Consider the following 14,892-nt stretch of genomic DNA (forward strand, 5'->3'; position numbering starts at 1 on the left):
CGCACCTGGTGATCGAGTCTGGCGCTCTACCAGAAACCTGCCCCTCCGCCTGCCCTGCCGGAAGCTGGGTCGGCGGTTTGTGGGGCCGTTTAAAGTCCTGAGAAGATTGAACGAGGTGTGTTACAGATTACAACTGCCTATTGAGTATAAGAATATTAACCCCTCGTTCCATGTGTCTCTTCTCAAGCCGGTGGTAGCTGGTCCACTCCAGGAAGATGAGATCAGAGAGACTCCTCCGCCCCCATTGGACATCGAGGGGGCACCGGCGTACACTGTGCGGTCCATCTTGGATTCGAGACGTCGGATGGGGGGTCTCCAATATCTCGTGGAGTGGGAGGGGTACGGCCCGGAGGAGCGGTGCTGGGTGCCGAGGAGGGACATCTTAGATCCGTCTCTTCTGACTGAGTTCCATCGTGGTCATCCCACGCGCCCTGCTCCGCGTCCTCCTGGTCGTCCTCGAGGCCGGGGTCGGCGCACGGCTGGAGCCGCGCGTCAAGGGGGGGGGGTACTGTCACGGTTTCGACCGAGGCTGCTCCTCCTCCTTGTTCGGGCGGTCGTCGTCTCCGGAGTACTAGCTGCCACCGTTCTTTGTTTTCGATGTTTGATTGGTTTGGTCTGTTTAGTACACCTGTTCATGTTTAGTGTTGATTATGTGTCCTATAAGTTCTCGTGGTTTCTGTCATGTGTTGTGTGTAATTGTTTTCCTGTCGTTTGATGCAGTACTGTTTGCCAGTCGCTCTTTGTTTACCGACGCACTATTGTTTTTGTGCGTAGTTTCGGTTTTGGAGTGCTTTACGCACTGTGGCGTATTTCGCCTCCGGGCTGTTTGACCCGTGTTGTATTTTGATATTTCTAGTAAAGTCTGGATTGACTTAGCTCCTGTGTCCTGCTATTGATTCGCACCACATCCGCATCAGAGAACGTGACAGAATGCCAAGAGTGTGCAAAGCTATCAAGGCAAAGGGTGGCTACTTTGAAGAATCTAAAATATATTTTGATCAGTTTAACACTTTTTGGGTTAATGCATGATTCCATATGTGTTATTTCAAAGTTTTGATGTTTTCACTATTATTCTACAATGTAGAAAATAGTAAACATTTAGAAAAATCCTTGAATTAGTTAGGTTGTACAAACTTTTGACTGGTACTGTATATACAGTGCATTTGGAAAGTATTCAGATCCCTTAACTTTTTCAACATTTTGTTACATTACATTAAATCGTTTAAATCGATTAAATCGTTTTTTTCCCCACATCAATCTACACACAATACCCCATAATGGCAAAGCCAAAACAGCTTTTTCATTTTTTTTCTTCAAATCTATTACAATCTATTAAAAGTGATATTTCCGTTAAAAACTGAAATATCATTTTTACGTAACATCTGAAGGCACTGTATATACTTGGGGAGAATTATGAAATAATAAAATATCAAGAGGTATAGGCTACATCCCCATTTGGTAATATTGGACCACAGGTCATTGTGTTGTGTGTGTCTATCTGTGCCACTGCAGTAGTATATGCCTCATTATTCTAGCATAGGTTATTTCAGTTGGACTAAATGAAGACCTCAAACTCTCCCAGTAACATTGTTTGAATGGAAACTTGCCACCTGGAAAGCAGAGCAGCACTCCCCCACTGTCCACTGTGGTTGTAGACCAAAACAGATACTCCCTCCCTCCTCCCACGCCCACGCCATGAGTCCCAACATGCCAACAGCCAAGCGGCAGGCTATTTCTGTCTGCGGTCGACCGGTCCAGTTGTCCCCTCCTCCACTGACCCCATGCTGAGTGCAGCGGCCCGCTCCTCTGCCTGGGCTCTGGGCCCTACAGGGGCCCGTCCCGGAGGGGAAGTATGAGGGTCAGACGCCATGTGTGAAGTTCTCAGTCATAGCCACTGGAGAATTTATTAGACTTATGGGAAAGTTAGTGTTTGAAATAGGGGATTTTTGGGGTGCGGGGAGGGGGAGGAAGAAGGGTTAAGGATGAGGAAGTCCCCCTCCTCTTTCTGCAGTGCTGCAGTAGTCAGTCTCACACTGTTTTCTTTTGTGCAGTTCTGAGTGTGGTGAGACCCATATGGTCTGAGACACACATGGAAAAGGAGGCTTTTTTTCCCCATCTTATTTCCAGCAGCTTATTCTGGCGAGTACTATCAGCTATTTTTAGCCATACGGTTGACCTCCTCTGGCTTACTGGTGGTGAGTGAGTGAGTATTTATTGTGGTTCAAAGTTATAAATATGTAGTGTGGTAACATACCATTTTTTATCTCTATTCCACATACATTTTAGTTAGTTTTGTCCCATTCCTCACAATCCTCTTTCCGTCACCACTGAGGATTTTTCATTTAAACTTCTTCTGTTTTAACTCCTGTTGTGCTGAACTGCTTTTAAGTCTTACTATTTCCTGATAGAACTTATACATTTTTTTTTTATCTCACCACTGTCTGTTTCTTCTCATGAATGACCCAGATAGCAATCAGATCACAGGCTTTGCCTCACATTTCTGTAAGTTTTTTTCTACAGATGTGTCCCAACAAGTCTCAAATTAGTCCATGCATTGTGATCGGATTTGACATGGCTTAGTTACTTGGCATCAAATTGCATCTACACCAAACACAATCACGAACACAATAGACCATGGATCCATGAGGACACTTTTAGCCCCCAGGATAGGGTGGAATGCTTATTACTACGATGACACGCAATGCTTAGTCATGTGCACTATGTGGCTCACTTCCTGCCCTAGGTGGTGACATGGTACATCCTAATTCAGAGGACTGCAAGTGAACTTGGGGTGGCCTCATGCTCACTAGGGGTTTAACCTTGTGGTACACGAGGAACCTATAAAATAGATACAGTGAGGGAAAAAAGTATTTGATCCCCTGCTGATTTTGTACGTTTGCCCACTGACAAAGAAATTATCAGTCTATAATTTTAATGGTAGGTTTATTTGAACAGTGAGAGACAGAATAACAACAAAAAAATCCAGAAAAACGCATGTCAAAAATGTTATAAATTGATTTGCATTTTAATGAGGGAAATAAGTATTTGACCCCCTCTCAATCAGAAAGATTGCTGGCTCCCAGGTGTCTTTTATACAGGTAACGAGCTGAGATTAGGAGCACACTCTTAAAGGGAGTGCTCCTAATCTCATCTTGTTACCTGTATAAAAGACACCTGTCCACAGAAGCAATCAATCAATCAGATTCCAAACTCTCCACCATGGCCAAGACCAAAGAGCTCTCCAAGGATGTCAGGGACAAGATTGTAGACCAACACAAGGCTGGAATGGGCTACAAGACCATCGCCAAGCAGCTTGGTGAAAAGGTGACAACAGTTGGTGCGATTATTCGCAAATGGAAGAAACACAAAATAACTGTCAATCTCCCTAGGCCTGGGGCTCCATGCAAGATCTCACCTCGTGGAGTTGCAATGATCATGAGAACGGTGAAGTATCAGCCCAGAACTACACGGGAGGATCTTGTCAATGATCTCAAGGCAGCTGGGACCATAGTCACCAAGAAAACAATTGGTAACACACTACGCAGTGAAGGACTGAAATCCTGCAGCGCCCGCAAGGTCCCCCTGCTCAAGAAAGCACATATACAGGGACTTCTGAAGTTTGTCAATGAACATCTGATTCAGAGGAGAACTGGGTGAAAGTGTTGTGGTCAGATGAGACCAAAATCGAGCTCTTTGGCATCAACTCAACTCGCCGTGTTTGGAGGAGGAGGAATGCTGCCTATGACCCCAAGAACACCATCTCCACCGTCAAACATGGAGGTGGAAACATTATGCTTTGGGGGTGTTTTTCTGCTAAGGGGACAGGACAACTTCACTGCATCAAAGGGACGATGGACGGGGCCATGTACCGTCAAATCTTGGGTGAGAACCTCCTTCCCTCAGCCAGGGCATTGAAAATGGGTCGTGGATGGGTATTCCAGCATGACAATGACCCAAAACACACGGCCAATGCAACAAAGGAGTGGCTCAAGAAGAAGCACATTAAGGTCCTGGAGTGGCCTAGCCAGTCTCCAGACCTTAATCCCATAGAAAATCTGTGGAGGGAGCTGAAGGTTTGAGTTGCCAAACGTCAGCCTCAAAACCTTAATGACTTGGAGAAGATCTGCAAAGCGGAGTGGAACAAAATCCCTCCTGAGATGTGTGCAAACCTGGTGGCCAACTACAAGAAACGTCTAACCTCTGTGATTGCCAACAAGGGTTTTGCCACCAAGTACTAAGTCATGTTTTGCAGAGGGGTCAAATACTTATTTCCCTCATTAAAATGCAAATCAATTTATAACATTTTTGACATGCGTTTTTCTGGATTTTTTTGTTGTTATTCTGTCTCTCACTGTTCAAATAAACCTACCATTAAAATTATAGACTTATCATGTCTTTGTCAGTGGGCAAACCTACAAAATCAGCAGGGGATCAAATACTTTTTTCCATCACTGTATCTATTTCATAGGTTCCTCGTGTACCACAAGGTTAAACCCCTAGTGAGCATGAGGCCACCCCAAGTTCACTTGCAGTCCTCTGAATTAGGATGTACCATGTCACCACCTAGGGCAGGAAGTGAGCCACATAATGCACATGACTAAGCATTGCGTGTCATCGTAGTAAGCATTCCGCCCTATTCTGGGGGCTAAAAGTGTCCTCATGGATCCATGGTCTATTGTGTTCGTGATTGTGTTTGTGAGCCCGTAAGTTACTCAGTGGGACGGACAGGCACCCTGGGTATGCTGATTACAGGAACATAAATTAACTAAAGGTCATAATTCAGGATTATTGCACTTTCAGGAAACCACATTATCTTGATTAAAATGGCAATTTAGTTTAAGAATAAATGTAATCTGTGTGGCTTAGTTGGTAGAGCATGGCTCTTGCACCGCCAGGGTTGTGGGTTTATATCAAGTCATGGTGGTTCTAGTAGTTATCGAATTCCAGCGCTTCTAGTGTTAAAATACTTATTTCAAAACCCCCACTTCTCCTTATATGGTTCCATTTGAAACCTCCACTTCTAATATGGTTCCTTTCTAAACGCCCACACCTTTCGAAACCCCTACTTTTCCTGAGATGCCCTGCACTGAGAGATGACATATCAGCAGTGGCGTGTATTCAAGCCAGGCTTCCCCCAAAAAAATATAAATAATAATAATAATAATAATAATATTTTGTCTCTCTGTGTTTCATAATTTTCCTTCAATTCGGAAGAGGCTGAATGTATCTCACAGGAGAAAGCATCCGAGCAAGCGAAACAGCGCCCCTCTGTCTGTCTATGTGTAGGCCATCTATCTGATGCTGTCTGGTCCAAATGAGTATGACATTGTTGCCACCCGTAGCATTGAAGGCAAGGGAAGCCAGCGAGCATTTTGGCCTCCCTTGATAAAAAAAGTATAAAAAATGTGCCAATCAGCATTGAGCTAAACTGAGCGAGCTCAACTGTTAATGGTCCTGGCACACCACAAAAAAGTGTCAAGGGAAGCCAGCTTGGAATTTGGTGTCACTCCTATCAAATCCCATTTAGAGCATACGTCGTTGATAGAAAAACTTGAATTGTTGTATCTCGTTGTGTTGTTGTCCTCTGGTGGCTAGCTAGCTAGCTAAAATGGTCCCTTTCCTAAATTAGCCATGGATTGAGATAGGGAATTCGACTTTTTTTACTGAATTTTTTTACTTAATTCTCCGTAATGGCAAATTATTATAATGGCGATTCTGATCCAACCATTAATTCATACATTGTTGTGCCCCTGGCCTGAGAGGATGGAAGTTCAATATGTAGCTAGATGTAGAAGGCTAATATTAACTAGCTAGCATTGCCAATGAATGGAAGTTAGGCTAGCAAGCAAGCAATTTAGCCAGGTAGCCTATGACAACAAAACATAAAAGTGTGCACTGTATGACAGAGTGATAGACCGTTTCGTCAACATGAAAGCGAGGAGGATGGCAGGGTGAGTCAGCATGTTTTCTACTTGCACGAATGTGCATGCACACACACACGCACACATAAATCAGAACCATGGACAGCCACATCATATTTTGCTTACATTGATTGGACTAAATATTTGTTGGTATCTTTTTTATTTTTTTATGTTTTATTTTTTTGGGGGGTAGATCAGCTTTAATATTGCAGATAGATTGTATCTTCCATCAATGTAATTGTCTGCATCACTTCCAATCACTTCCAATGTTTTTTATTTTATTTTTGATTAAAGAAGCAATAAAACTGGCCTTCTTGAGACTAGTTGAGTATCTGGAGCATCAGCAATTGTGGTTTCGATTACAGGCTCAAAATGGTCAGAAACAAATAACTTTCTTCTGAAACTCGTCAGTCTATTCTTGTTCTGAGAAATGAAGGCTATTCCATGCGAGAAATTGCCAAGAAACTGAAGATCTCGTACAACGCTGCGTACTACTCCCTTCACAGAACAGCGCAAACTGGCTCTAACCAGAATAGAAAGAGGAGTAGGAGGCCCCGGTGCACAACTGAGCAAGAGGACAAATACATTAGAGTGTCTAGTTTGAGAAACAGATGCCTCACAGGTCCTCAACTGGCAGCTTCATTAAATAGTACCCGCAAAACACCAGTCTCAACGTTAAAAGTGAAGAGGCAACTCCGGGATGCTGACCTTCTAGGCAGAGTTGCAAAGAAAAACCAATATCTCAGACTGGCCAATAAAAAGAAAAGATTAAGATGGGCAGTCTGAGATATGGGTTTTTCTTTGCAACTCTGCCTAGAAGGTCAGCATCCCGGAGTCGCCTCTTCACTGTTGACGTTGAGACTGGTGTTTTGCGGGTACTATTTAATGAAGCTGCCAGTTGAGGACCTGTTTTATTGCTTCTTTAATCAGCACAACAGTTTTCAGCTGTGCTAACATAATTGCAAAAGGGTTTTCTAATGATCAATTAGCCTTTTAAAATGATAAACTTGGATTAACAAACACAACGTGCCATTGGAACACAGGACTGATGGTTGCTGATAATGGGCCTCTGTACGCCTATGTAGATATTCCATAAAAAATCAGCAGTTTCCAGCTACAATAGCCATTTACAACATTAACAATGTATACACTGTATTTCTGATAAATTTGATGTTATTTTAATGGTCAAAAATTTTTATTTTCTTTCGAAAACACTAATTGGAGTAAACTACTGAACAACAACTCTTAGGCCTCTACTTCCAGCTTATACATACTATATACATTTTATGGACAGTCAATTTTACAATAATTCTGTTTTGTTTGTTTTTACTCCTGAACTTCCTCTACCCTCAACCTCTCCGACCATTTTCATGATGTCCATCCGGTTTGCTTCTATATGCCATGTCTTTCTAACTGTGCTCTTTCACAAAAGCTCTCAACCTATAACCAATATACTTATTATGGACACAGTATGCTTTACATTAGTTATCGTGTTGTTATTACTTGTTGTTAGTTGTTATTAGTCCCATCCTTCAGCTCCATTCAACACCAAATCAGAACCATGGACAACCAAGTCATTTTTAGCTTACATTACAACGACTAAATCGTTCTTGGTATCTTTTAGTTGTCACTGTATTAGACTAAGCAGAGGTGATTTCATGATGTTGAAATGTTGAAGTTGAAATGGTGCTGGAATAGTGGAGGCAGCTCCTGTTCTTTGCGACTTGCGGTAACTCTCTGTGGTTCTAAATCAATAGTTGTTTAGTGGAAACATTTACTTGCTTGACCACGCTTTAGGTCATGTACAGTGGCTTGCAAAAGTATTCACCCCCCTTAGCATTTTTCCTATTTTGTTGCCTTACAACCTGGAATTAAAATGGATTTTGGGGGGGTTTGTATCGTTTGATTTACACAACATGCCTACCACTTTGAAGATGCTAAATGTTTTTTATTGTGAAACCAACAAGAAATAAGACAAAAAAACAGAAAACTTGAGCGTGCATAACTATTCACCCCCCAAAGTTAATACTTTGCAAGTCTCTTGGGGTATGTCTCTATAAGCTTGGCACATCTAGCCACTGGGATTTTTGCCCATTCTTCAAGGCAAAACTGCTCCAGCTCCTTCAAGTTGGATGGGTTCCGCTGGTGTACATTTGTCTTTAAATCATACCACAGATTCTCAATTGGATTGAGGTCTGGGCTTTGACTAGGCCATTCCAAGACATTTAAATGTTTCCCCTTAAACCACTCAAGTGTTGCTTTAGCAGTACGCTTAGGGTCATTGTCCTGCTGGAAGGTCAACCTCCGTCCCAGTCTGAAATCTCTGGAAGACTGAAACAGGTTTCTCTCAAGAATTTCCCTGTATTTAGCGCCATTCAACATTCCTTCAATTCTGACCAGTTTCCCAGTCCCTGCCGATGAAAAACATCCCCACAGCATGATGCTGCCACCACAGGATGGTGTTCTCGGGGTGATGAGAGGTGTTGGGTTTGCGCCAGACATAGCATTTTCCTTGATGGCCAGACAGCTTAATTTTAGTCTCATCTGACCAGAGTACCTTCTTCCATATGTTTGGGGAGTCTCCTAAATGCCTTTTGGCAAACACCAAACGTATTTGCTTATTTTTGTCTTTAAGTGATGGCTTTTTTCTGGCCACTCTTCCGTAAAGCCCAGCTCTGTGGAGTGTACGGCTTAAAGTTGTCCTATGGACAGAAGCTCCAATCTCCGCTGTGGAGCTTTGCAGCTCCTTCAGGGTTATCTTTGGTCTCTTTGTTGCCTCTCGGATTAATTCCCTCCTTGCCTGGTCCGTGAGTTTTGGTGGGCGGCCCTCTCTTGGCAGGTTTGTTGTGGTGCCATATTCTTTCCATTTTTTAATAATGGATTTAATGGTGCTCCGTGGGATGTTCAAAGTTTTGGATATTTTTTTATAACCCAACCCTGATCTGTACTTCTCCACAACTTTGTCCCTGACCTGTTTGGAGAGCTCCTTGGTCTTCATGGTGCCGCTTGCTTGGTGGTGCCCCTTGCTTAGTGGTGTTGCAGACTCTGGGGCCTTTCAGAACAGGTGTATATATACTGAGATCATGTGACACTTAGATTGCACACAGGTGGACTTGATTTAACTTATGTGACTTCTGAAGGTAATTGGTTGCACCAGATCTTATTTAGGGGCTTCATAGCAAAGGGGGTGAATACATATGCACGCACCACTTTTCCGTTATTTAATTTTTTTAATTCTTTGAAACAAGTAGTTTTTTTCATTTCACTTCACCAATTTGGACTATTTTGTGTATGTCCATTACATGCAATCCAAATAAAAATCAATTTAAATGACAGGTTGTAATGCAACAAAATAGGAAAAACGCCAAGGGGGATGAATACTTTTGCAAGGCACTGTAACTGTCTGTTACATGCAATATGCGTTGTGGACTTCACTGGACAGAGGTTGCTGTCCGGTTTTGTGATAAAACAAAGGTGTGGTTGAATTTATTCTGCCACTGTGTCTTCTTATTGTCTCGGCCTTTAGGCCTCTATATCACGGTCGCTACTGCACCGCTACTGCATATCAGTAGGTGGCAGCATCGAGACCCTGAGGGATGACTGCTCTGAGAGATGAAGTCGCAGCTGGACCCTATTGCTTCAGTGTGCCTGTTTTCCATATCTTAAAGCTGCCACTTCAGTGAAGAGCCGCTGGTCTATAAATACCTGTCCTGTTATTGTTTAGCCCCGACCAACACTGCACTCTGCTCACCAATTACCGTCGCCACAGCAACCCTCTTCAATGAGATGCAAACTTTCAAGTTGACGAACAAGTCTCGATCTTGTTAATCTACATTCTCCATTTTAGAGAAGATGTTGAAGTGATGGTAGTCTCATTTCACAGCCACTGTGCCTCTACCACAGAAAGTGATTGGGAAAAGGGATTCAATGCTAAAAATCTATTTTCTTTGTGTTCCAGTTTAGAAAGCAGCGCAATGACTTATTGAGTTGTACAGCAGCACTGCCAGGCAGTGTCCTCTCCTTGTTCCCTCTCGTCCAGTCACACGTCCAGTCACAGGTAAGCCCAGATAACATCTCAAGGTTGTCTCACCCAGTAGAAATATTTTCCTCCTCTACCACTGTGCTGTAAATCATCAATGGAGGATGAACATTGACTTTCAATTTACTTTAAAGGGCTTCTTATAAATGAATATACGTTCATTGTAATTGATAATATACTTTCCTTAATGCCTTTTCAAGATCAAGTTAAACCCAAACATCAACATAGAGGTTGGGTTAGAAAACATTATACTAAATTACCGAAATAACAATAGTGACACATGGCTGAAGTTTGCTTTCCCTTAGGGATCAGTCATTTTGAATAAAAATAAAATAAAGGCACTGCCAGGGTTAGGAACAGAACATTCTTGAAAATGACATGTAATTGGCTTCCAACAACATCAGTGAGGAATTCGAAGTGACTCACTCCAGCTAATACGCTGCAGCGCCATCTACTGATGCTCTGTGGTTTGTTCTATGAAAAAAATTATTGAATAGAAATATTGAATGAAGAACAGTGGCCCACTTCAGTCCTTACACTAAAATATTTGGCAGATTAAATACACAGTGATGTGTATTTAATAGTCAGGAGTGTTTGTTGCCGTCTTTCTCACCAATAGTAGTAATGTATTGACTGATTGCATGTCCAGGCATGTCCAGGCATTGGGTCCAGTATCTCATTATCATCATTTGCAATAAATATAAATGTGACAGCAGCAATCCAGCTGAGGTACATTACAGTGTTCCGTGTGTAATGTTTGCCCCTCCCTGTGTGCGTGCCTGGCAGTGGCGGCTCCTGAAAAAATTCTCAGGAGGGGCAATTTTTCTGATGATTTAGGTGACCTACACACATTTAAAAAAAGATATGTCCAGCAACAACATGAAGACAGGGGCAGCATATAAGTCAATACCAGAAGCATTTATTGACTGATCTCAAAAGTGTTGGCTTACCAGGGTTGGTGGAGCCCTCAGTTTCATCTTTGCCTCGCAAAGCTAACTCAAACACTCCGCAAAACTTCACACACTGGATTAGCCGGCTGAGGATGTGGCGGTTCTTGCTAATGTCGTAGTAAATATATTTGTTATAGTGAATATGGAATATGATATGTTGAGTAAAATGTTGTGCTAAGATCTATTTAGGTCAGGAGCTGGTTATAAGTTCTGTTCCTATCCAATAACAATGGACAAAAGGGTCCTATCTTGTCAGCCTTGTCAGCAGGTGGCCAAGGACAACACCCACGCCATAGGCCTCTCAGTTCTTCCAACTCACGAGTTCTTGCTCTGAGGACACACACACACACAAACACACACACACACACATCATCACTGTTAAACACACACACACACACACACATCATCACTGTTAAACACACACACACACACACAAAAATCCCCTCTCTTAGGCTGAACATTTGAAGACAGAGAACCCGACTCAGAGCCAATGCAACAGTGACAGTAGCCTGCAGGGGACCTCGCCCAACTCATCAGGACCAATCAGAAGATCAGAACTACTAGATTGAACCTACTTCATTTATTGCATAAAATGTCTGCACACAATGTTTCGGGGCTCTCTTCAGATAATAATAATAATAATAATAATAATAATAATAATAATAAGCCATTTAGCAGACGCTTTTATCCAAAGCGACTTACAGTCATGCGTGCATACATTTTTGTGTATGGGTGGTCCCGGGGATCGAACCCACTACCTTGGCATTACAAGCACCATGCTCTACCAGCTGAGCTACAGAAAGTGGATACTCATGGATGCGCATTGCAATTGTAAAATGTCAACACAATTGGAGACACCACGTCATTTTTGGAGACATGTTATTGACAGTAAACTATTGTAGATGCGACTGCTAACTAACTAAAACATTTTAGCTGGCTAGCTAATCATTTTAGCTAAATGTGGGGCAAACAATTCAGTTATTTACCGTTAATTTGAGGGATTGGGGTGAAAGAAATCGAGTTACATAGTGATACTTTACGATATACTGTATTGACAATATCGCAATATTTTAGCGCTAGTTGGCTGTACCTGCACCAAAACACCATTATTGTTCCTTCATAGCTTGTTCTCAATCTTTTCACATTGGGAGCCAATTTGTTTTCAGCACTTTTATTTCCATGACTGATCAAAACTCGTTCTCATGGCTTTCTGATCCCTCTGCAACAGACATATGGTGCGCAATAAAATCACAGTATCGAATCGCAATACGTATAGAATCATGAGACTCGCAATGCTGATGCATATATCTTATCGTGAGGTTCCTGGCAATTCCCAGCCCAAGTTCATTTGCCACAACAAATCTCTTCGCTAGCAAACGCGATGTCTTCTCCAAAACGGCAATGTGTCTCCAGCAATGTTTACTTTTTTGACGTTCTATGGCATCTCCACTTTCCAAGCATATATGACCACATGTAATATTTTGGTAAGTGATGCAAATAGTGAACTATGTAGGGCCAGGATGTAAAATATATGTAGCTGCAGCAATTTCTCTTATCTGATATGGTAAGTAATGGGGCTTAATTTATAGCTCCCTAAGAGTTTGACGAACGGGTCCGTGAACGCGATTCCAGATATATTTACCTCTGAATAAACTGCCTTTATTACACCATATCCACATCCAGTAAACTTGTGATTATCAACACTAACCTCATCGTTGTGGCGGCGGACAGCTAGCCTGTATCCCTCGTCATCCAGTTGAGTGAGTGGCAATGTCTTTTTTTCGTTCGTACCAATTTTTGGAAAATCCTCGGGTGTAGGACTTTCCGCCTTTAGTAGAAACCTGTTGAATTATTAAATTTGGTCTGGGAGGTCCTAATTGTTTCGTTGCCAATTTATCTTCATTTGTTCGCCGACAAAAAGGAATTTCTTTCAAACAATCCACTCTTTTCTCAGTTACGTTCATGGTTACGTAACGTATGACGAAAGCGCGTAAGTGCAAGCCCACAGACACCCATTGAGATTGTATTGAAGGCTCTGAAATTTGAAAAAAATAGATTTTACATGGGAGTCTATGACAGAAGTTCTGGGCGATTTTCAATCTGACTGAAATCGCCCCAAAAGGGGGTGGAGCCATTTGAAGCACGACTTTAGCCTGATTCGACATTTAGTGGCAGTGTGGCACTGTGGCAGATCAGACGTATAGATTACAACACTGATAACTACTGTTGCCGTGATATAATTGATTAGAAAAAAAATCCCTTCCTTTTCCCGTTTGGCAGTGCGTCGCCCATATCGCCCTATTGAACAGGCCGTCCCTGGTGCCTGGTTATGTGTGTGTGTGTGTGTGTGTGTGTGTGTGTGTGTGAGATCTGCTTGTGCGCACGTGCGTGTGCGTGTGTGTGTGTGTGTAAGTATGTAAGTGTGTGTGCATGCATCCATGTGTGTGTGTTAAAGATGATGTGACCCACACTGCCAGAGGGATGTCTTTCCGTAGCCTCTTCTTGACAGCTGCCTGTGTGCCTCATGGCCTTCATGGCCTTCAAAGAGAAGTTAGAGGCCTACAGGGATTTCCCTCTGGCTTTCCCACCGTCTGCACTGCGCTGCAGAGAGCCTAGCAGCAGATGAGGAGCAGAGCAGCAGGAATGGGAAGGTAGTGGGTGTAGAGGAGATTCCTCTGTGAAAACCAAGAGCCAAAGTTACTGTATTGTATCAGCATGCTCCCCGTGGTAGTACAATCTTTATTTATCCTTATGCGTCCGTCAATAATAAATGTGTCTGGATTTACAGAGTTGTATGTCCACTGTCGAGGCACTGTAATCACCTTTATCAGTTAAGACATTGCCAGTGAGATCCAATGGCTAGGCTAGCAAGTCTATTTCCTCTGAGATAATATTCCTCCAGTGTCAGATCCTTGGCTTGGCCTCTTAGATAACATCTAAAACCAGGTGGAAGGCGATACACCTAGTTCCCGGACTGATAGACAGGGTCAAACTGTGCCAACTACACAGACCTCTCTCAATAATGAATAACACTAGGCTAAGAGCTTGTAATCTCAATGTTTTATAACCACAAACCCTCAACGCTGATGCTTTATGCTCATTGTGTTCTAGCTAGGCAGTCAGGCCTTGATCCAACTAGGCATTTATCTTGGTTGTATCAACATGCCAGGTGGTTTATGTAGCCAAAACCAAGTCTTTTTCTTCCAGTTTGACATTTTTGGCAGAGAGTTGACCAGAAATGGGCTTAGAGCTGTGGCAAGACCTACTAACTCTATTCACATGTGGGTACATGTAGACCAGGGTTCTTCAAGTCCGGTCCTGGAGGGCCGAAACACTTCTGTTTTTTATTTCTACCTGGTAGTTAATTGCACTCACCTGGTGTCCCAGGTCTGAATTAGCCCCTGATTAGAAGGAGAGGATGAAAAACAGAGGTGTTTCGGCCCTCCAGGACCGGAATTGAAGAACCCTGCTGTAGACAGATCACCTTGAAAGTGTGGGTGTGTTTAGCCAGTCTCTACACACACGCTCTCTCTCTCTCTCTCTCTCTCTCTCAACCTCTCTCTCTCTCTCTCTCTCTCTCAACCTCTCTCACTCACTAAAAATCCTACAAAGGCTTAAAGCAAGTCTTTGTTTCATAGCAAACACCACTGTGATGCAGAGGCATGAGCAGCAGATTCTATCTCCCACAGTGCATCTGAACTTGGTTAAAGCACACGTCATGTATCTTCGGGGGAAGACAGAGGATTGCTTCAGTGTTTGGTCTCTGTAACGAGAAACCATAGCCTGCTAGTGGTGCCTTAAATCAGCTTAAGTGTCTTATAAGGGTTTGTCAACCATGTTATTGCTGGCTACTTATACTGTGGTTCTTCTTATGCGTTGTAAGCTAAAGTGACTTAATTAATTGCTGAATCGGGTTTCATCTTGATGTGGTTCTTTGTACTGTAACCTGAGAACGCTTCACTAGATGTAAGTCTGTAGTTAC

The 14,892-nt window shown here is 42.8% G+C and overlaps 1 protein-coding gene across 1 annotated transcript in view; it reads left to right on the forward strand.

The window, feature by feature from the left end:
- Positions 1-14,892, forward strand: part of LOC121569109 (myocardin-related transcription factor B-like) — a 62,676-nt gene that overhangs the window by 15,629 nt on the left and 32,155 nt on the right. Inside the window, exon 2 of the mRNA XM_041879752.2 lies at positions 9,880-9,978. The gene's annotated coding sequence lies outside the window, so the exon portion shown is untranslated. The remainder of the gene's footprint in view (positions 1-9,879; positions 9,979-14,892) is intronic.

This window comes from Coregonus clupeaformis, chromosome 7 (assembly GCF_020615455.1).
Source record: "Coregonus clupeaformis isolate EN_2021a chromosome 7, ASM2061545v1, whole genome shotgun sequence".
Taxonomy (NCBI): Eukaryota; Metazoa; Chordata; class Actinopteri; order Salmoniformes; family Salmonidae; genus Coregonus; species Coregonus clupeaformis.